Source organism: Camelus ferus, chromosome 8, assembly GCF_009834535.1.
Source record: "Camelus ferus isolate YT-003-E chromosome 8, BCGSAC_Cfer_1.0, whole genome shotgun sequence".
Lineage (NCBI taxonomy): Eukaryota > Metazoa > Chordata > Mammalia > Artiodactyla > Camelidae > Camelus > Camelus ferus.
Window position 1 is genome coordinate 7,617,499 of NC_045703.1, and position 23,439 is coordinate 7,640,937.

Below are 23,439 nucleotides of genomic sequence, written 5' to 3' on the forward strand. Positions count from 1 at the left end.
GGCTCCTACTCTTTAAAACACTCCTCCTTGAGCTCTTCAGAAAGTTCACCGTGAAGTCATTCTCTAAAACTCACTTCAAGCACTTACTGGTTCCAAGAACCTTTGCTTCTGCCAGGCCTTCTGTCGCCCCCTTACTGCTCTGTGACTGCGCTCAGTGCTCTCAGCGCTGCTCTGCAGGGAGCCATGTAGCTACTGAGTCAAGCGCAGCTCTAAGGAGCCCCGCGGAGGAGAAAGACTCACACACACAACAAACAACACAACTACACCACACAGCACCGTCTGCCGTGAGCATAACCTGTCAGCTATGACCACGACCAACCTCATCAGGTTTACAGACATTCTGATAGGAATGATTATTTGCATATTCATGAAAAAAAAAGTTTGTTTTAAAATCAACTTATAAGTTCTAATTTGAAAAATTCAATCCCGTGCATGAGATTATTATAACAATATGAAATAGATTATAAATTTAATATACACTGCCTTTAAATCTCAAAGTCATATCAAAATATACTATAAAACCAGGAATTATCAAGTCAAATGCCTTACAAAGGCAAAGTAGGGGACCCACGTTCAGTGAAGGTCCCAGGTGAGGACAGCAAAGTGGAGAACACACCCCCCACTGACTAGGGGCCGCCTCTGCACAGCAGACCACATGGGAGCCTGGGCTCATGGGGGACTAGATTTGTTCCTTTAGTTGAAGTCTGAAATGTAGATTTCTGCATGAGTCTCCTAAATTTTAAATGTTGACTCAATGTGTGGAGGCCAACTGAATATATCCGGGAATGTTTCGTCTATAGCCCACTTGTGTTTGTATGTTTGCTGTGTTTCCAAACAGTTGGGTATAAAGCAAATATTTGGATGTAAAACCTTTCCTTCCTTTAGTATCATGTGTCCTACCAAGAAAAAAAAAAAAAAAAACTGGGCCCAAACATGTCATAAAAAGTGCTGTTAAGACTCATAATACCCACTTTAGGAACTTTCCTATGCCTTCTCAGACTACAATCTGTATCTCAGTCTCCCTTATTGTTAATCACATGGATCTCTAGTTCATAAGATGGCTGAAACTACATTATTAAAACAATGCCCTTCTGTTAGTAACTTCCTGGGTTTTGATGTTTAAAACTGCCATCTTGCATGGTATATTCATATAGAATGGAATACTACTCAGCCATAAAAACAATGAAATCCTGCCATTTGCAACAACATGGATGGGTCTAGAGATTACCATCCTGGATGAGGTAAGTTGGAAAGAGAAAGACAAACCCCAGGTGATATCACTTAATATGTGGACTCCAAACTATGACACCAATGAACTTCCTGAAGAAACAGAAACAGACTCACAGATGTAGAAAACAAACTGATGGCTACCAAAGGGGAAAGGTGGTGGAGGAGGGGTAAGTTAGCAGTTTGGGAGTAGCAAATACAAACTACTGCATATAAAATAGATAAATGACAAGGTCCCACTATACAGTACAAGGCCCTGTATGCAACATCCTGTAGTAAACCAAAGTGGCCAAGAATATGAACGTGTGTGTGTGTATATATATATAACTGAATCACCGCTATAAAGCAGAAACTAACACAACACTGTAAATCAAGTATACTGCAATTTTTAAAAAAAACCCACCATTTTAATGATGCAGGCGCTCAGTGAATCTAACAGATATATTGCAAGATTCGGTCACACAGATTTAACCAACAGAAGGGTCATGATTTACTATTACTGCACTCAGGAAACCCTGCTGGCCTAATGCCTTGGTTGGTAACAAAAGGTGCAAAATCCTTAAAGGGCTCTACTTATTAAATCATTCACCAGAAGCAAATTTCTAAGACTCTTTGAGTGCCACTGAATGATCAGTGATTGGAAGGAAAAAGGAGTTATTCTTCAAGCCCACAGACACTGCCAATAATACTCGTTTTAACTTGTCAAGCACAGAAGTAGAGATGGATAAAAGTCAGGCTTCTGTGGCTGGAAAGGAGAGCACTAAAGGAAGCCACATCTGTGAAACTCCCACTCTTCTAGAGAGGCCTTCTTTTCGAGAGCTGTGAACTGACATATATTACACGTAGCCATTCAACAGTTCTCACCCAAGGGTTGTATCAGAATCTCAAGGAAATCTTTCTAACTACCCGTGTCCAGGCCTTACTACATTTATTCACTCAAAATCTTCAGGGGACAGCCTAGGCTTGTACATTTTTGGAAATGCTGCCAGGTGACTGTGGTTCACTGGCACGATTTTAGCTGAGAACTCGCACAGGAGACAACCGACCAGTTCGGACTCATCGCTTACCCACGTGGCCAGTTCCTTCTCTCATCTGAGGATTTGCACAAAGAAAAGTTGAGACATAAAAGTCACTTAACAAAACTGCATTTCATTCTCCTGGGTAGACAGCAGTACAACAGGGACTACTCAATTCAGAAGCAACTTGATTTCATTAGCTCTGCCTTCTTTACTTCCCATCAAGACATCCTAGATTTGACAGCCAAGTCTAGACTCTTATCTAAGTGGCTGTTTCTGCCAGAATAGGACACTGGGCCAGTTCATTATCTGTTCTTCTCTCTTATTTCCCACTTACTCACCCCCCGTTCACCACCAGTGTCATTTCCTCAGAGTCCCCGTAAAACTGATGTCTCGGCAAGTGTACAGTTCACTCACACTCTTTCCCAAGATGACAGTGTTTCTCCCCGACAGGTGAAGAGCAGCTTGCCCAACTACATCAACAGAAGGAAAACAAAAACCTCCTCTCGCTATTTCCCAGTTGCCCAACTTCCACACTAGCCTGCATGTTTCAGCTGCTCAGTCCATAGTCTGTTTCCTTTTATTTCCTCTTAAGCCTTGGGCAATGAGACAGAAATCAGTTTTAGATAAATTCTTTGTTTTAATAAAACAGAAACTTGTCCATAGCAGCAAGGAGTTGATTACACTGTCAGACGTTTTTGTTTTGCTTCAGTGTTAAGACAAAGTCTATTTCCAAGGCAAGTTTTGCTTTCTTCGATTTTTACACCAATCAGAAAAAAATGTGAGTGGGTAAAAACTGAAAAGAATTTTTTTTTACCTGCAACAAATGCAACGTTTGCACAAATATCTGCCATAAATAAAAGAAAGCTGCACCTTCTAATGCTTCTTTGGAAATCTCATTATTCAAAGTGAAATCTTAGACAATTAAGTTCTTTCCAAATATTTTCACTCAAGAAGTGCCTGCACCTCCAATAATACGTAAAACTGAACCTACTATGTCAGTGGAGGGCATTCCTGGCAGGGCTGCAGTGGCGGGAGGTAACGGATGTCCCGGAGGAAAAGCAGGCGGACCAGCTTTGCCATCACCTGCTGCCCACACAGAGCCACAGCCCCGCTGAGGAGCTGCACCAGGCTGAGCACGGAAGACCCTGAGGTGTACGTGGTGGGCCGCGTGGCCACCAGCACCAGTGAATGCCCCTGCTGGTTGTCAAACACGACCTGACCTCACTTGTCCTGATCCTATTACTGGGGGTCCTGGGGTGCTCAGGGCCTGTGGCCTGCTGCCTCCCCTGCCCATGTGCACTCACCCAGTTCCCCTGCTGCATACTGGGTCTCCCTCCTCCCACCCATCCCCAGTAGCCACCCCGCCTCTGAAGGCAGCCAGCCCCCATCATCACTTCACTCCCCCAGGCCTTCATCTTCTGTGGCCTCTGAACCTACCACCCACTCCCAAGCGCTTCCTAATGGGGAGCTGTTCCTTCCAGGGTAGCACAGGTGCTGGGCGACAGAGCTCTGCCTTTCCTGTGGGTGTCACCTTTCTCTGGCCCCTGGCCTTGGCTTTGGACTTGTTTCCATGGTAACAGGGCCTGATGTAGTCTATTCGGTACATGTATTAGAAATAAAACACCTGTGGCTACAAAAGAACCTGTATTTGAAATAGTTTGTCAAGAAAGCGAGTGGAGCTATACCTGGTTTTTCGCGTCCATGTCCAGCGGCGTGGGACAGCAGCTTCTCCGCGATAGACGCGGTGTCGAGGCGTGCCGCGTAGTGGAGCGCGGTGTTGCCAAGCACATCTGCGGCGTTGACGTTCGCTCCACTTTTAAGGAGGATGTCCACGCACTCCTCCGCCTCGCACTGTACGGCCTGTCGGTATCATGCCAAGAAACAGACTGTAAGTGCCAGGAATTCCAAGTCAACATGCCACAAGTCCCAGTGGTTCATTATACTTAAACCAGATCAATTCAGTTCTAAGTCATTACATCGAATCCATCTCATGTGGGCACGGCTGGCTGCTACTCACCTTGATCAGCGCCGTCCTTTTCTTCCTGTCCTGCGCATCGACCTGGCAGCCTCGCTCCAGAAGAAGAGTCACCACGCCTCCGTGGCCATTGGCAGAGGCCAAATGGAGGGCCGTCCTATGAATGGGAGATGACTTTTTAGGACATTAGAGCTTACTAGTTCAAACATACCATTACTCATGTCATTGGAAACATTCAATAGCATGCTCTTCCTACCCCTTTAAAAGAAATACTCAGTTTCCTTATGCAGGAAGAACACTGTTTATAAGCTCTCACTACTCACCACATTAAAGGAAGAACAACCTGTTTGAATAGTAAGCATGACCTTGAGATTCAGCTCAACTTGGGCCGGACTTCTACTTTAACTGTCACTTACTAGCTGCCACTTAGCCTTTCTGTGCCTCAATTTCCTCATCAACCAAACAGGGATGAAGTAGGAGTTATCTCACAGGACACGGCTGTGAGGCTTCAGTGAAAATCTATGCACAGTGTTTACAACAGTTCCTTGCACAAGTAACAGCTCAGTTGCTGTCTGACAATATAATCATGACTCTTACTACTATTTTACAAAGACAGCATTTCAATGAAGTAAAATGGTATCACACCTACTTTGCTGCTGTAAGGATCAGAGAGAACACTGGACTTCAATGATTCTAAGATGCTCATTTTCTCACAGTTTAACATCTCTGGCATGGGAAGGCAATTTCAAATTCATCATGTCTTACAACCATAATTGGTAGTATTTTTTAAAACTGTTTCTCACTTTTCCTGTTGGCCTAATTATTGGAATATCTTTTTGTCTCCAGTTGCATTTTTATTGTTGTGGAAGTATAGTTGATGTATAACACGGTGACAGAAATTACAGGTGTACAATTCAGTGATTCACAACCTTTCAAAGTTATACTCCATTTGGAGTTATTATCAAACAGTAGCTATACTCCCCGTGTTGTACAATATATCCTGGTAGCTTCTTTTAAATCTAACAGTTTGTGCCTCTAAGTTCCCTACCCCTATACTGCCCCACCCCACTTCCCTCTTCCCACTGTGAACCACTAGTTTGTTCTCTGTATCTGGGAGCTGGCAGCACTTAACAAATTTCCTTATTGGGACATAAAATAGTGGGGCATTTGACAACCTATGGTGTCTTCCAGTAAGTGCAATAATGGTCTATGCCACAGGTCTAGTGCACTTCTTGTCACATGGGTGGCATTTAAATCAACTTTAGATCTTAAAAACATGATAGGCAATATTGTAAATCAACTAAACTTCAGTTTAAAAAATCATAAAATAAAAGCATTACAGGGAAAGAGAACTCAAATAAACAAAACAAGAATTTTTGAAAATGGAACTCTTACTCTGATTTTCAAGAAACTTTCAGCCAAAGGAAATTCAGGGTTCAACTGAATCAGGATGGCTTCTTTTATTCAATATTTAGATTTGTACATTGTATGAATGCAAAATTTCCAATGATCAATATCAAAATTATATACTACTCTAAATGTTCAAAGGGGCAGGTAAATGTTAGCTTTTACAGTTTCCTACCTTCAGGCACACTTTTGTTTGAAGGAAGGGAGGAAAGGCTTAAACCAAAATGAAGTCTTAATATTTCAGTTTTAAAGTTCTCATCTTGCTCCGAGGAAGCAACATGGAGTTTTTAAGGAGGAAAGGGTTCTGACAGACAGATGAAGTTTATGTCTACTACATCATAGTATTCAGGTTACAGTTGAGGAATAAATGGATTGAAAGAATGAATAAATATCTTGGAGAGTTCAATCTTTTTTAGGAAATGTTTTATAAAGGAAAGCAATACTTTTGCAATAGGAACACTCATTGACATTGCTATTTTTGACTTTCTTGTCATAAGGACACACCTAAAATTTTACAAACTTTTGCAACACTAATACTCATTTATATTTACTATTTTTAATTTCCATAAGAATGTAAAGTAAAATGATTACTCTATAATCATTAACATGCAATATATAATAAAGCTACATATACTCCAAAACATGGGCATATAATATATTCCTAGTGAAACCTACAAGCACAGATAACAAGATTCCCTTTACTTCTGAAGAGGCTAGACGTCTCGAGATTCAAATCCTCAAAAAAATTTACAAAACAGAAAGTTAGAAATTAGTTTTATCTGTGCAAGATTCATATTCTTGCTCTTTCCCAGGAGTATTTCATTCATAATAAAACATTTTCTAGAATTTTTCTACTGCTTCATTGTAGAAATCAGATTTTATTAGAAGGAAAATCTTCACATAGAATGCAAATGCCCAGAACTATATTTTTATCACACTTCTGTACCTAGTTTTGGCTAAGAGAAAACCATAGCCTTCTTCTGTTTATATATAATAAAATTGATTTTTTTTTTCTGTTTTTCAGTGATTTTCAAAAGGTGATCTCTGCAAGGGAACATACATCTAGGATCTATGCCGCCTTCCATGGTCAAAGACTGACTCACACCAAATGCACTGCAATTGATTTTAAAAATCTTTTGTGAGTTTTCCTTTATACATTGCTGTTTTAGGTAGTCCTTGAGAAAAGTAAGTTGTATGTCATTTATATCTAATTTAGCTCTATTTATCTCTCACTTATACAAACAGCATTCACGTGTAAAGGAAATATACATGTTTTAATGTAGTACTTATCATCAGCAAATTATCTCTTTGAAAACTCAAAAGTAACTTAAACTTAAATCAGCAGTAAAAGTACCACTGCTCTTCATCTTGAGGAATTTTTGAAAGGAAAATGATATTTCATTTTTCACTTAAATTCCTTTTCTGACCAGAGATATTAAATATTTTCCCTATTATCTATTGGTCACCTATAGATATGGAAAAAAAAGTACTTTGAACAATTTCAAATCAGAGGCATTTTTTGTTTGTTGCTCTCAAAGACTTGTCAGTAAAAATGAAGATTTCATCTGACACAAATACACTGCACATCTTTTAAAAGCACATTGTTTTTCCTCTTGTTAATCTTATTTTCTGATCTACAGGGTTTTCTTTTTTTTTTTTTATGTTGTTAAATCAACCTCCAGAATTCTTGCTTTTGAAGTCCTTCTTAGGAATGTCTTTGTCAGCATAAAAAATGTATAGACAGGAATTGATGTTTTCTTCCGGTACTTTTCTCACTTTGAATACTTGAAAATGTTAATCTATACATCTGACACTTGTTTGTGAGATAAAAACCTAGCTACTTTTCTCCAAATTGATTATTTCTCCACCATTCATGAATAACTCCTCTTTTCCTTATAGGAAATTTCATCAGTAACAAGTTCTAAAGTCTTACATAGACTTCGGTGTTTGGGCATGTTCCGTTCCATTCATTTATCTGTTTTCTCAACTGTTGGTAAAGCCGTAATCTGTGCAAATCTACAGCACATTTTGATATCTAGAACGGCAAAGCTTTGTCTTTGTCTACTACACAGAAATTTGAATTTCATCACAAGAATTCAAAACAGCATGTGCAACTCAAAGTTTTTAAAAACTCTGATATGTTCACTTGGTTTATGGAAAACTCAATAAATATGGGAAGACCACACACTTTGAGAAAATGAGTCCACCTGTTCAAGAGCACAGCTGTCTCCCCACTTCAAAGTTGTCCTTTAAGGTCCTTCAGTGGAGAACATATGTACAAACGTGTACACTGATATAAAATGGATCTTGAATTTTATCCCAATAAGTTTTATCCCAAAGGCGCATCTATCATGGGAATTATTTTTCTCATTACACACTTTCCTGTATATAAAAGTGTACGTTCAAAATAAGATTCCATTTTACCTTTATGTTGAATTTGGTTTATATTATTACTGCCATACAGTTAAGTCACTGAAAAACTGTCAGGAAACTGCTCTCTAAGGGGAAATATGAGTGGGTCCAAAACCAGTTCAAGCTTTAGCAGCCTATAAAGTTTGCTGGGCACTGGACCCCACACTGGTTTCCAGGAGCCTCGGAGGGAAACTGACAGCTGGGCCAGGCCCCGGGCCCCTGGCCCCTCCCAGACCCGCCCCACCTTGTCCCGCCACCCCTGTGACCTGTTCTTTCTATCAGGCTCGTCCAGGCCATTCTGCCTCAGGAAGAGTACTCGCTGGACCTTCCTGACATCTCCAACACAGGCAGCTCTGTGGATTTTTTTTAAGTCTCTCCTGCGGATGTGGTAGCCAGGCTGTGAGTTCCTGCGGTCTCTCTCAGGGCTGATGGTACAGCCCACGGGTGACTCACAGTTCGCACGGCAAACGCAAAAAAATCGGCTCATCATCTCCACGAGTAGGCTTTCCACCACCACTGGGGTCTGGCTGGGAAGCTGTGTCCGTTGGACTCTATCCGTACACAGTAACCGCAGCCTAGCAACGCCGATGCAGTGCCCGTGCGCCTCGGAACCCCGAGCCCCTGCCCGTGCGCTCAGAGGCCCTGAGGCCCAGCACGCCCTACCCGCACGTGCCAGCCCCAGGCATCCCAGATCTCTGCCACTGCTTCTGGGCCACACTGCTTTCCTTTCAAATGTTGATGCTAGTTGGCTGGCTGGTTCAGGACATTTGAAGAATTTAGACTCACCCGACAAAGACGTGTTGGCATGTGACTGGTCATGGAGTGGCGTGAAGCTTCAGGATGCTGAGGGCCTTGTCCCCCAGAGAGCACCCCCCGATAACTCTTTCTGTCTCTTCACCCTTCAGTTTATTCCCGTTGTCGACTGAAATAAAGTCACACAATGTGAGAGTTCTGGGTTAAGTTATATTGGCGGCAAAATGAAAGCTCTGAGAAACTCTTCCAAAGAGGCAAAGGGAAAACTCAGTGTCATACAGGATTTCAGTGAAGGGGGCACATGCAGTCAAGCACACACTGAGACAGAGGCTGCTGCTGGTCACGAGGAGCAGATGTCACCGTCAATGATTTTTGTACTTTTCTAGATATGAGATGTTAGACTTTGGGCCATAAAATCTTCTCCTGAAAATACCTAACTGTCTGAAGGCCTGTTCAGCCAGATTTCAGAGAGCACAGAGTGCCTCACTCCTGACCTCCGTCCTGAACTCCTCTCACAGAGTGTCAGAGGTCAGCGGTGGCAGCGGCTCATGATTGACTCCAAGCAGAGTTAGCTGGCGAGTGCCAACCTGATCTGATCCTTGGAGAGGCAGGTGGCATGTGCCAGTTTTTAGTTAGCACTTTCCACATGCCTCACAAGCATTTGTGTGACAACAGGGGTCAGAAGGAGGCTGTTGTCAGCCCGGCCTTTCTGTGGTGACGCGTGGAGGTGCAGCATCACCCAGGGTCTCCTCCACTGGCAACGTTCTTGCATTGCCCTGCTAAGTCCCATGACAGATAAACTAAGGTTACTTTTCTGTATCAAAGGAAAAAATAAAGGAAGTGAACTTCAATTACTTTTTAATGCTCTAAACACTGTAATACATACTTCACAGGTGTTCTTCCATTTAAAGTTTACATAGACCCTTTAAGGCAGTGATACTGCAATTTACAAATGGCAAAACAGACTGATGTTAAGTGACCCACCCACACCATTAGTAAAGGGTAGAACTGGGATTTGAATCCCGGATCTCAGAGCACAAAAACAGGTGTAGCTTTAGAATCTTTTGTGTACCAGGTGTTCTGTGAGGTGAAGGGTGATTTACACTGATGGTTCCTGTTCTCAAAGAGCCCATATCCAAATGGGGCAAATACAAGAAAATCATTACAACGGAAAAAATAGTGGAGAATGTTTGAAGTTAAACATGAGCACATTCAAAATGGAAGCATATTAAAAGGATAATTTGATGAATCAGGTTTCAGCCAGGAATGCAAAGACGTTTCAACATTTGGAAAGAATGTTTCATATTAAAAAATTAGGAAAGAAATGTACTATCACCTTGAGTGCCAAAAAGACATTTGATAAATTAAATATCTATTATCGATGTTTAAAAACTGATTAATAAAGGAATAAAAAAGAAAGAATTGCAAATACTAGAAAACAAATACTTGCTTACCCAGAAAATCCAAAGGAATTAACTAAACGCTATTTGACATAACAAGAGTAAACAAAAGGTAACTGGTACGAGATATGTATACAAAAATGAACTCTTTCCTATACACTATCAATTCCAAACTTTAAAGAAAGTTATAGAAAAAGGTCCACGTGTTAACATTTTATAAAATGATTGCGTACCTGGGAATAAAGTCAAGAAATACACAAGCCCTGCATGAAACAAGAGGAAACGGCTAAAGGACAAGGATACAGTCCCATATCCTACTAGGGGGAGAGGCCACTATTAGTGTCTTTGGGAGGCAACTGGAGAGCCCTTACCAAGATTAAAGATGCTCTTCAACCCAGCAGTTTTACTTCTGGGAATCTATTCTACTGAAATTCAGTCACACGTGCAAAAGGATCTATTTGCAAAGGCGTTCATTGTATACATGTATGTAGTGTAAAATAATAAATAAAAATTGGAAGTAGTCAATGTCTACCAACAGGGAAATAGTTAAGTAAACCATGGCACACCCATACCATAAAATATCATATACCCAGAAAAAAAGAGACACATAGAAACTGACACAGGATGCCCGTGAGACATCATGAAGTGAAAGATGTTGCAAAATTGTGTGCATTCTCTTCATTACTGTACACATTTCTGTATCATGTGAACTTTTAAACTCATCTCTTGCTTTTATAATTTAAAAAAGATCCTACAACTCATTGTACACTTGATAAACATGGTAACAGGAATATGAACCAAGTACACTGACTGCCCAGAAAGGAAGTGTCCCACTTTCCCAGAGGGAGCTGGGCTCAGGTATCACTTGTGAGCCCTGTGCCATGAAGGGTCAAGAGGACCTTTCCCAGTAAAGAATGGCTGTGCAGTGCTCCGCACAGAGAACAGCCCTGGCCGACACCTAGGAGAGTGGAAGGAATGGTGCGTCCAGGAAAACTAGACAAACCAGTGCAGGGAAGCCTCCGGTGTCTGGGAGGGCACGTGGAGAAGAGACCAGGGAGGCGGTTGAGGGCTCAGCCGTGAAGCCCCTGAGCTGACAGCCTCAGAGATTTACGTTTCCTTCAGCCACAACAGGGACACGGAGAGCATTTTTAAGTATGCAAATAGCATAAATTCTGGAAGAAGACCCTGCCAACAGCAGGGGAGATGTACTGAATACAACGGAGGAGGGAAGTTTGAGGGGGAAAGAGAGGGATTTAGAAAAAGAAAGGAAAGAAGTCAAATTTGTGGTATCTCACACAATGACGGGAAGATTTGGGAAAAGTATTCTTTTAAAGTGGATCTGGGTCATGTAATACAGCTTAGAAATGTGAGACATGCAGCAGAAACGCAGAGGCTCAGGGGCAAATTAGGACGCGAGGTAGGTTTGAGAGGGGCGGAGATGGCGGTGACAAGCAACTGCCCCAACATGTCACATGCACATGATTGCCTTCAGGATACAAGTAACAGGGAGATCATTAACATGGATGAAGACTGTTCAGGTCTCAAAATCCGAACTTTGAAAGCAATTTGCAGCCTCTTCCCCAGCAAGAAAACATGAAGCAACTATCGTGTTTCTAGTGTCCGCAGCGTTACTGTAGTAGCACAAGCCCAGGAAGATGCGTAACACTGACTGCAGAGCGAGGTGAAATAACCTGAAACACAGCACCATCGTTTGTGGGGCAACACATAGTCACTAACCTAACAGGCATTTACCCTGTTTTTAAATTACTGTGCCAATTCCTGGTGTACAGCATAATGTTTCAGTTACACATAAACCTACATACGTTCGTTTCCGTATTCTTTCTCATTGTAGGTCCACATGCATTTATCTTGTTTCTCTCATGCCCAGGCACTGTGCTGGGGGCAGGGGCTGGGGGAAAAGAAGGATAGGGCACAGGCCCTGTGATGAGGGTCTTTGCTGCTAATGAACGAACCCACACACACTAGAGAACGGGGGAGCAGCTGCCAAGCTGGCTGAGGACACCCATATGGGGAGTCTGGAAAACAGTGAGCCCCGAGCCAAAAGTGTGGAATATTTCATTGTTATTCTACAAGTAAGGAAAGGTTTAAGAGGTTCTCCAGCACAAATATACTCCTAATTATAACTCTCAAGATCACCATGTTCAAAAATCATAAAAAAGATTTTAAGCCTTAAACTGGTGACCTTAAAAAGATATCTGAACTAAACAGGGGAAATAGGAGAAATAGTATAGTGTCATTTGAGGAGCTTAAGTATAATACAAATGTAAGTTTATCACCTAAGCTTCATTTTTGGTGACTTTGATTTTCCCCCCAAGAAACTCAAGGGCACAGTATTCCATGATCTATCCACATAATTCCACCCATTCTAATTAGCCAATTTTTCAACTTATTAAAAAAGAAAACTGCTATCACGCACAACGGCCCCATATACTCGTGGAGCTGGGAAGATGATGCATTGATCAGTAAACATTATCTAGGGTATCTATGAAAGGAGCCCGTTTTGTTGCACAAAATCTTTCCCTGAAATCACTCTTTTTCTCTGGACCCAGCAGCCCAACAGCACACGCTGTTCAATGGGCAGCCACCACAGGGATGGGTTCTGTGTCCCACACTGAGGCCAGAGAATGATCTGACTCCTAAAGGACTTAGTTCCACTGCAGAGGTAGACAGCTTATTTTAGAAGAATTAAAGCTAGACAATGACCAAATAAAGAGAATAAAAAGCCATAACCACACAAGACCAGGAATAATAATAAACGGCATTTTTTGAAGAAATGCCAGCTCACAAAGATTCACTATCACCACGTAGGCTGCAGGCACATGACGATGCTATTAGCAGCATAACAAAGGGTATTAAATTAGGAGAAATAAACATCCCTTCAGATGATTTAAACAACAAAAGTAACATTTCTATATGTCCATTATGTCCCCACTTAAGGACTATACTCTCAGCCTGTTATGACCCATAATAGGTTGGCTTTATAGCAAATTTATAAGCATTAAACTGGAAAACAATAATGTAAAGTAAGATAATTGAATATGGAACTTGGAAGAGTTAACAGAAAGTACAAAACACTGAAATTCTAAGTACTCATAAGAGGGTTACACAGCAGAAAATTTCAAAACAATGATGAATAACAATTCAAAAAATTTCATGCATTAATCCAAAGTCCAATTCTTTTCTAGAATTCCCAGGCTTACTGTAACTTTTGTTATTAGCACTTTCCTTTTTCTCACAACACACACAGCAGTGTTTTCAATCCTACATACAGATCCGAATGCCTTCCTGTCACTCAGACCCTTGGTTGATATGATGCCTTCCTGGGTGACCTACTTGTAAAGATCCTTTGCTCGTTTCTTGAATTGTGTCCATTCTGTCTTCCCTCGCAGCTGGAGAGCACGGACCAGATATTAGACTCCCTAACCTTTCCTAAAGTCAAGTGCAGAGAATGGAGCGCTGGGGTCACTCAGGAAATAGGACCCATTAGTTAGTATTTTAGCCCTGATGAGCCTCAGCAATTTCTCACAAACTACCAGCTTAAAACTTAACCTAATTTTGGAATAAAGATGGTACAGTCAACGTAGGAAATCATCCACCAGACGATTCTGCGTGTTTAGTTCTAAGCAAGTTAACTGTTTATATTCACCTCTAATCTCTCTTTTAGAATCTAGGTTTTCATATTTACCATCCAGAAGACTGTTTTCTATCCTCCAAAATGGTAAATGCATCCACTTAAGAATTAGCTAAAAGACAATGTATGGAAAATGACAATGCTCAGTTTTAGACTCAACATTTTCTCCCCAAGGACATCCAGATGTTGACTTTTGCCCTCTCTTTTTGTCTCTCTCACCATCTTTGACACAGTTACCTTCTAACGCTCATTGGAAATTTTTAAATATTCATATAATTATGTTATTGAGATGATGCATTAAGTAAAAGTAAGGAATTTGATTATGCGAGATACATGTTTAACTTGCTGGCTTAGTGGTCACCATTCTCTTTACACTTTTCCCCACATATCTTCCTGATTAAGAGGTTATTTAGTTTGTTATCAAATCTGTGTGCGTGCTCCAATCTGCACATGTGCTCAACACACGCGATTCTAAGGAGACATTCTGCTGTGTAGCATCTGCCCAAAGTCCCACTGGTAAATGTCTGTATCACCCGAGTGCTTCTCATGAGGCATAGCCGAACTCCACCAGGTTTTTCTATTTACTTGTTAAAATGATACAGCAGAGAAACCAGAACATTCACATTCATTCCACAGAAAATCCCGGAGCCCAAAGTTCAATTTTGAATATACAGTTTAATTTTATACCAAATATTATGGCACTACATTTAAATCACTGACATATCATTACTACATTTTCTTTAGCATAAGCTATATTACAGTGAATAAAACACTTCCACTTCGGAACAATTTGATATGTTCTTGCCTATTCCTATAATATCCCAATGAGTAGAATAAAAAGCTAAATGGCTGCATGTCATGTTTAGGGTTACGCAACACTCAGTAACTGAGAGAGAATTATAATTCTGAACACCTCAGTGCTAGTTAATATTTTAGTTATTATCCATTAAATGAATACATGTTTTTCCACACCTGAAATACACTGAAAAAGGATTTTTTCTTTCCTTCTTTCTTTTTTGAGAAGGGATTTTCTTGAAAATTAAGCAGGGAAAAGTTTGTTAGGGGCCAGTAATAGGAGGCAAAGACAGGGTGAGTCACCAATTCATCACTGTAACAATTCTGCCTTCCATATAATACTATGAGGGGGTTTTTGGCACCATATTCTTCACTAAAGATTGAACAGAAAGGCACTTCTGATTCCATTAACCACTGAACAACTGATATGTGCTCCATTTTAAGGCTCTTACTTGGTAAAACATTAGAAAGTTTTCATTACAGGCACAAAATACATCAAATACAAATCAAACTACATGGAAATTTCATTAGAAAATTCATCTGGGTTATTCTATTTGTAGATTTTGGTCTATAATTTTTTTCTGGTCTAAAAGTACTATCTATGCATGTACTTCTTCTGAATATGTCACTAATAAGCATTTAATTAGCATACATGGTTCTGCGAATCAGGCCAGGAACTAGGGAGGCTTCATATCCTTTGAAGAGAGACTGAGGGAAAGGGAGACCATGCTCGGGGAAAATAAACGTTAGGGAACTGGGCATCCAAACAAACAAACTAGACAAGACAAACAAACTAGACAAGAAATTCCTCATCTCTAAAAAGAATGAATGGTATTTAACTGTTCATATCATTTTTACTTCCATTCTAGATCTTCCTCACACGATTTTCACTGGTTAAGCAGATACAGGGAGAAAACGTTTTTTAATCTGGCAACTCCCTCCTTAGTAAGAAGAAAAGGCAAAAAGATGCCTCTGTCTTTAGCTAAAAGACCTATAATTTAAAATTCCAGTACTCACTAAGGAAGCTGGGGTAATTTTATGCAAAGTCTGAGCAGTATATCAGTGAAGTGAAAAAAAAATCATGACAGTGTATGACATAAAAATAACCCGTATTTAAATTTAAAGATTGCCCAAACAGGTACGGTATAATCTAGTTACGGACACTAAGTGCTTGGAAACTTTCCTACTTCTCTTCACTTACCTTTTCCTGTTTCCTTCTAGTAGCTTAAGATTCGGCTCCCAACTTGTAAAAAAGTAATACGTATTACGGAAATTCAGAAATAGTTATCTGAGGGGAAGGGTGCTACATAGTTCACTCTAGTGCATCTCCATTCTAACATCCCCATGACCTCGAGTCTTCCACCCCCCACCCCCACCCCAGGCAGCCACAACACCCCACTCACCTAGGGAAATAAGCGTATTCACCATGTAAACTACTGCCTTTCTGGAGCACGTCATGTCGCCGCCTGGGCGAGAGGCCCAGGAAAATGCTGAAGGGTAGCCAGGCCCCCTCCTTCGCCCGGCGTGAAGCCCTGGAGCCCCGGTCGGCGCGCTCACGCCCCGAGACCGGGGAGCCCAGTGGCCTCGCGGCGGCGGGGTCTCCCGCGGCCTGAGTCTCCGTGACAGCGCCCCCCGTCTTACCACCTCCTCCGCGCTCCCGCCCGCCGCCGCCGCCGCCGCCGCCGCCACACACCCGCCGCCTTTGGGCCATAAAGCCCGCGCGGGGCCGCGATCCGCCAACCCCGCGCAGACGCAGGAGGCTCGCACTCGGCCCGGCCGCCTCCACCATCTCCCGTGGGCCGCGGCCGCCCCCCGGGCCCTCCCCGGAGACCGCCCGCCTCTCCGCGCTGGAGCAGATCCCGGCCAAGGCGCCCGCTCCAGTAGTTTGCAGGCCATCAGACCCCCGCCCGCAGTAACTGTTTTCTTCATCCCCGTGGCTGGAGGAGATACATTTAGCAACCCCCGCTGTTCCCTGCCTTCGCTTAAAAAAGGAACAGGTAAATATACACAAGATCTTATGGTAGCTCTCACAGAGAAAAAAATATGACAATGAATATATATATGTTCATGTATAACTGAAAAATTGTGCTCTACAGTGGAATTTGACACAACATTGTAAAATGATTATAAATCAGTAAAAAATGTTAAAAAAAAATCTGACATAAAATACAAATAGGTTTGCCAGTCTAAATGGGTGTGTGGGCAAGAGGAAGGGGAGAAGTATCCTGGAGCACCTACCAAACTGTTTAATTTTTCTCTTTTAATAAGTGTTCCATCAGATGAACGTAAGTGATTTTACTGGTTTGCCGGAAATAAAATAAGGAACAGGTTACATTTTGAAAGTGGTTTCGCCCATTGCAATGGACAAGAACTTCTAGTGTGTATTTTCTCTGTATCTGTGTTTTAGAGTTTGGCAACCTAACAAATATGTCTTGTGTGACTTATTTCACGTATGAATTTTTTCATAAATGATGAATTTTTCATTCTTTAATAGAAAGGTAGAATTAGGATATGCATTATTTTACAAACTATTTAAACAAACCTTTGAAAGTTTAAAAAGACAAGAGACAAAGAAAAATATGTATTTGATTAAATAAAGCATTTATCAACTCCAAAAAAATTGCATTACTGCATTGATACAATTAAAAAAACTTTATTCATCTCACAAATACAGTTATTTCTTAAGACACAAGCACCCCAAGTCTTAATATAATGCTACTGTACCTCCAACCCGCCTTCTTACACTCAGTAGTTCCAGGTATCAAATCATGACCCTTAACTCCTGGAAAAACAGACTGATACAATATTCATTTGGCTATAGCTAAGTAAATGTAAGGAATTCAACAAAATGTTAATGTACCCAAAAACTCAATTCAGAAAAACTGCTTTTGTCTAGCAGCCTATATTAATAGAATACCACATTATAGTACTCATTTTTCAGATTTTGAAGCTCGGTTCAGGTATGTTTCTTGGCATACACCTAAACAAAAATGGCTTTAAAACAAACGTGTTTTAGAAACAAACATTTCTTCACTGTAGAACAGTGCTTATATTTTACAAAGCTACACAACCTACATCTTAGAATAAATGAGTCAGGTGACAAAAGAGAACCCTGCTGGGTTACGACCATCCTGACAGAAATACAAAAAACTCAACAAGCATGTAAAATCAGATTACTCAAATCAAACTCTATGTGACTCTACAGTAAGGCCTTATGAAAATTTCACAGTCTCCTTCATTTCTACCCATGTCCTGCCCTTCCATACCACTCTCGATTTTACTTTATGTTTAATACGACTGTATTACTTTTTCTAATAATTTCCTCTTTCTGCCAAAGCACAAAGCATACCTATATGGTCACACGCTGTAAAACAGCTCCACAGATTTTTGTTGATTGTTAATGAAATGTAGAAGCAACTAATCTATTTTTATAGAGAAAAATGACTACAAAGATTTTTCAAAACAGACTGCTTGGATGATTAACACAAGAATGATCTGACATATGTGAACATATTAAAGCATGGAAACAAAACTCATTTTCAGGTGCCATTTTCATTAGTATCTATTCCTTCTGATGAAAAGAAATCTCATCTTTACTGTTTCTCAAACAATCACGTCCATCTCTTGATCACAAGTTTAAGTCAAATGTCACTTTGTAAACAACCATGCCTTTCCTCCGTTTTTGATAGCGCTTCCAAACAGAAGTTTCAAAACAACTCTGACTAGCAAACACATCACTGTACTTTAAACAGAGTGATGTTTTCTACCTCATATTTCAGGAAGGTTAAAACATACACACACACAAACCCAGGCAAGGATCATCACTGTAGACAACAGATTCTAAGTCAGTTTAGTAACTCTTTAGGTAGATTAGGTAACACTTGTTTTTTGTTTGCTTTTATTTTTGTTTTTTACTTAAGAAGACATGATGGCTAAACACAATGTGGGATCCTGGCTAGAAGCCTACAATGGAAAAAGGGACATTAGATAAAAACTAAGAAATCCTGAATGAAGTAAGGACTTTACTTCATAGTGTATCAATATTGGCTTATTTAGCTATGATAAATGTACTAGACTAACATAAGATGTTAACAATAGGGAGATGTTAACAAATGTGAGAACTCTCTGTACTATCTTTACAACTTTTCTGTAAGTTAAAAGCTATTCTCAAATAGTTTATTTAAAAAACACAGCGTGTGCTACCTTGTGAGGACAAACAAAACAGCTTGCTGGACACCAGAAGGCTACCCCTGATATATAATGCGATCCCTGAGAAAACAGAAACTCTGCTGGATTCCTCCAGGATCAGCAGAGTGGGTCTGCTGAACACCTGAGACAGGGGGATGAATAAAAAAGCCCTTTGGGAGGGGCCCCACTCACTGCTGAGTGACTTTCAGGTGGGAAGGGGTGGGGAAAAGAGTATTTTGGTACAACAGTGCAAAGCAGTGGAGGGACTACTTCTAAAGCAGCCCAGATGGGACAGGAAACTGCCTCTGAGGCCTTGTGGAGTGGATTATGTGGGTGCTAATAATCAATGAGGAACTGCACCTTACAGGGGGCTACAACAGGCAGATTGCATCTCAAGCTTTGTAAACAGAAATTTAAAATATTAGCTTTTTAATTAAAGTGCCACAGAATGGTTTCTGGTGTACGGCATGTCTCAATCATACATATACATACATTTACTTGTTTTCTAATCCATGCATTGTAAACTGACTAAACTTCAATAAAAAAGAGAAAGGAAAAATAAACCAAATTTTCTTCCTCCCCCCAAAATGCCACAGAATGAAAGAAGATGGATTTGAGGGAGGCCACTGATGGATTTGAGGGAGGCCATTCCCATGTTGGCATTAACTGAGCATATATATACACATATATATATAAAATATATATACGTGTGTGTGTGTGTGTGTGTGTGTGTGTGTGTATGTGTGTGTCTGTGTCTGTGTCTGTGTTTATCACTGCCTTGACTGATAATTTGAGGATAAAAATGACAATCCAGGATAAATTATTTTTTGTGGACCAGAAAGAATGCATAGTTTTTGGAAATTATTTTTTTCTGGGACATAGCCAGGATAAGTGTGCTTGTTTTTAAACTAACTACAAATCAAACAAAATCTCTTTATTTTTTTAATAACTCACAATACCTGCTACCAAGTGCTAGATTAGATAAGGCAGAAAAAAAGGGCTATGTGTTCTGAACTGTGCTTACCCAAAATCTAGATCTAGTCACTTTACATTTTAGGAGGTGCCTCTCTGCGAGATAATCAAGACACTTTACAATAGAGAATTTAGATTTAATTATCAAACTTTAATACCATGTTGTATAGGTCATGTGAGTACCATGTTGTATAGGTCTGTCTTTCTCCAGAACAAAGAGATTCAGAGTAATAGGATTTCAGATTCCATACTAGAAACACCAAGATATGTTTTGAGAATGTTATTTACCGTAACACAAATCAGTATTAAATGCTTTATGCAGGAAGCACACTTTTATTAAATGGGCCCTAAAGCTTTCTGGGATCCGACCCTAATTACTAGAGCAGGATCTAGTAATCTGCTGTTTGTCTCTCTCTTCAATTATTTACAGGGCAAAAAGAGCCAAATGGCATTAAATTAGCTCTATTAAATGCTATGTATTTGGTTTCTAACATACTAATGGTACATAAAAATTACTAAGTTGAGTGTAGCAGACACACGGTCTCTTTCCTCCTTCACCTGTTACTTGTTATTCATATAGTTAAGTGTTGAACAGGCTGTGCTTTAGGTACCCAATGCTGCATAATTTAAACAAGTGCATTAAACATATATATCTAAAAGACAGTGCCTGGATTACATCTCAACATTTCTTTGAACAACTTTTACACTTGCAATATAGCTCACCGAAATCCAGTACCTCCCTCCAGACCCTGAAAACAAATACAATGGCAACCACACAGAAATGACTGTCTTTCCTGCTACCACCTTGCTGCTTTTTGGCCACTCAAACTAACTTGAAAATGGGGAGAGGTTACAAATGAGGGCCTTGAGGGCTAAGAAATTTCTGGTCTCTATGCTGACAACTGTCCCTTTTACGTGGACAAATACAGAACTATGGTGTAGGTACGGAACATGGACCACACACACTATAAGAAAGACAAGCTTAGCAAGGTTGCATCAAGGAGTCTTGCACCAGGCCAGAAATGCCCTCTGCCAGCAAGCAAGGCACAACTACAGCCTCCCAGAGAAAGTGTAGGCACTGTGTCCAAACTAGTCTTCTGTGATCCAGAAGGGCCCTGGAGTCCTGACAGATAGGCTAATTACTGAAGAGGACTGGTGCATCCAACTTTCCCCTCCCGAACAAACGTAGAAGCAGCTTCCAAGGCAGTGAAACTCACTCTTCGGGGACTCTTTTTTTTTTTTTTTTTTTTTTTTTTTTAGTAAGTTCAAGAGGCATCAAATTCTTATTGTAAAAATAAGAAAGCCCATTAACAACGTACTCAGGGTCCCTAGAAAGCCAGTCGCAATTTGTCATGACTACATGCCACCCGCTGTGTTACCTAAGAATGTGCCAAGGCCATTTCTGAGACAGCGCCATTGGAAATCCATCTGCGGTAAACATACAAGGTAGTACTTTTCTACACTAAATGCAAAGTCACTTCTTCCTCTGCACTGACATCTGCCCATTGTCCCTTCTCTGCAAAAGCTTACAGGGAAGATTTAAAAGGACATCAATGAACGCTGAGTGAATTTTGGCCACCTTCCTACCCAAAACACCAGCATAGAAGTAGAATCAGCAATCAGGTGAAATGCCACACCACACAAGGGGACAGGCAGGCAGGCGGTGCCTGAGGCAGGGAGGGAAAAGTCCTGTCCTGCCTCCAGCCACAGTTATCCTGCACAGGAGGCTGAGGGGCCTCCCGGGAGTGAGAGACTCCGCACCACTCTGAGGAAAGCTGAGAATTACCGCAGGCCAACCGAGGCCCAGGAGAAGGGGTTGCACAGCCACAATGCCAGCAGGCCCTGCCGGCGGGCTCCAGGCATCGGTGGCCAAGCAGCCTACCTTGGGCGAGGGGCACCGCTGGGCCTGCAACCCTCTCCGCCACCAGGGCCAGGATGGGGTTTGTGGCTCTTCCCTGTCTAGTCTCTCTCCCTGCAGCTTTCTGTCACCAAATCCCTGCACTTCACTCCACGGGCAGCAGCTGCCCTGGGCCACAGTCTCCCATCAACTCCACCAAGGGCACGGGGGCTCACAGCTTGCCCCTCCAGGCCCAGTCGCATGCACTGCCCCCAGATCCCTCCCCCGGCATCCCTTTACCTTCTCTTGAAGATACTGGTGGTAGCAGTAAGTGGCTTACTGAGGGTACAACTGCTGTTTCCACACTTTGCCCATGGAGTTGGAAGGGAGCCTGCGTGCAGGCCTGTGGCCACTTTGGGGTTTCCAAGTGTCCATCATTCCTGCCTCTCCCTTTTCAGTGGCAGCAGCTGTTCCACCTCCCAGCTCAGACCAGACATCCTCTTCCTCCTTCTCCCAGGCAGAGAGAAAGACACTGCAAAGTGCAGAGGGCACCCCAACAGGGCACTCCCAAGGAGTTGCCTCACTGAGCCCAACTGCTCTGGGGCTGCCAAGGGTAGGCGAGCCTGCTGCACTCCGCTCCTGCTAGCAGGCTGAGCGGGGCTGGCAGGTGGGCAATACAAATGGAAAGTTGGGCACTCGGTGCCAGGTAGCAACAGGGGTGGGTGTGCCCAACTGGGAGAGGGGAGAGGGGCTGGCTTGCCAAGGCAGTGACTGTAGGTGGGAGGGGACCAGCTGGAGGTGAGGGCTGAGTTTTAACCACTCTTCACCTCCCAGGCTCACAGTTGGACCTGGGAGTCAGGATTGCTTTGAGTTGGGGGTGGAGGGCCGCGGTGGCTGGGGGACCCAGCTTAAGAACTGCAGAGTGGACACCTCCTTTGCTTTCAAGAGTTTTTATCTCCTTAAGGGGGAGAGGAGGTAAGGGGGGAAAAAAGAGGAAATCTGATTAATCTCTCACTCCCCACCATCTCCTCTAGTGATTTTTTTTTCCCAAAAGAGAAGGAAAATGATTTAGTACCCAACCACAAAGCTGGAGATGGGACAACTGGGTTCTGTTCCTCCCCACCGCCACCTCCCAGGCCACAACACTAATTTTTCAGGTGACCTTGGGAGAGTTACTGTCCTTTGCTTTGGTTTCCCAGGTGTGAGAGGTGAAATCATGCTGCACAAGAGGAGGCAAAGAGCGCGCCTGCACCCCCCCACACACACACCCTACCCCTCACCCCTCACAACAAGTAGCTGGATTCTTCTAAGGGACAGATGACCCAAAGAGGCAGAACAGTATTATTAGAGGACACAATACAGGCATCGGCTTTTCTCTGCCCCCTAATGCTGCCAGTCTGCCACCTTCCACGCAGGAGCAAGGAAACTCCTTGAGTTTGGAATATTTTAAGGCCATTTTGAAAATCACACTGGCTTACTTTTACAATATGCTTCAATGACATATTAAAATCAATCTCTCTCTCTCTTCCTCTGTCCATCTTTGAATTGTCACAGCCCCTGACAGCCCCAGGCAGCAGTGGTTCAGTTCACTACGTAACTGGGTATGATTTAACGGAGTTAACTGGCCTTGAAGCAGCCTGAAGACTTTTATATCCCAGCTCAACAAGAGCTAATACCAGCATGTACAAAGAGGATAAGTAAGAAAGCACCTTCAAATTGCACTTCTTGCACATCTAAAAAATGTAATGAAAAATTAATTTGTTACTAAGTAGATTTTGATCACTTTGTTTTGTCATTTTGGT

General features: G+C 41.9%; 2 long non-coding RNA genes across 2 annotated transcripts in view; both read right to left on the reverse strand.

Moving 5' to 3' along the window:
• Positions 1-2,322, reverse strand: part of LOC116665255 — a 13,286-nt gene extending 10,964 nt beyond the window's left edge. The window contains exon 1 of the long non-coding RNA XR_004321776.1: positions 2,295-2,322. This is a non-coding gene — a long non-coding RNA (uncharacterized LOC116665255). The remainder of the gene's footprint in view (positions 1-2,294) is intronic.
• Positions 2,323-3,964: 1,642 nt separating this feature from the next.
• LOC116665256 lies at positions 3,965-16,460 on the reverse strand. The gene is made up of 4 exons (XR_004321777.1): positions 16,044-16,460; positions 8,827-8,962; positions 4,264-4,378; positions 3,965-4,106 (listed from the first exon to the last, which is right to left on the reverse strand). It is a non-coding gene; the product is annotated as an uncharacterized LOC116665256 (long non-coding RNA).
• Positions 16,461-23,439: the final 6,979 nt, after the last annotated feature.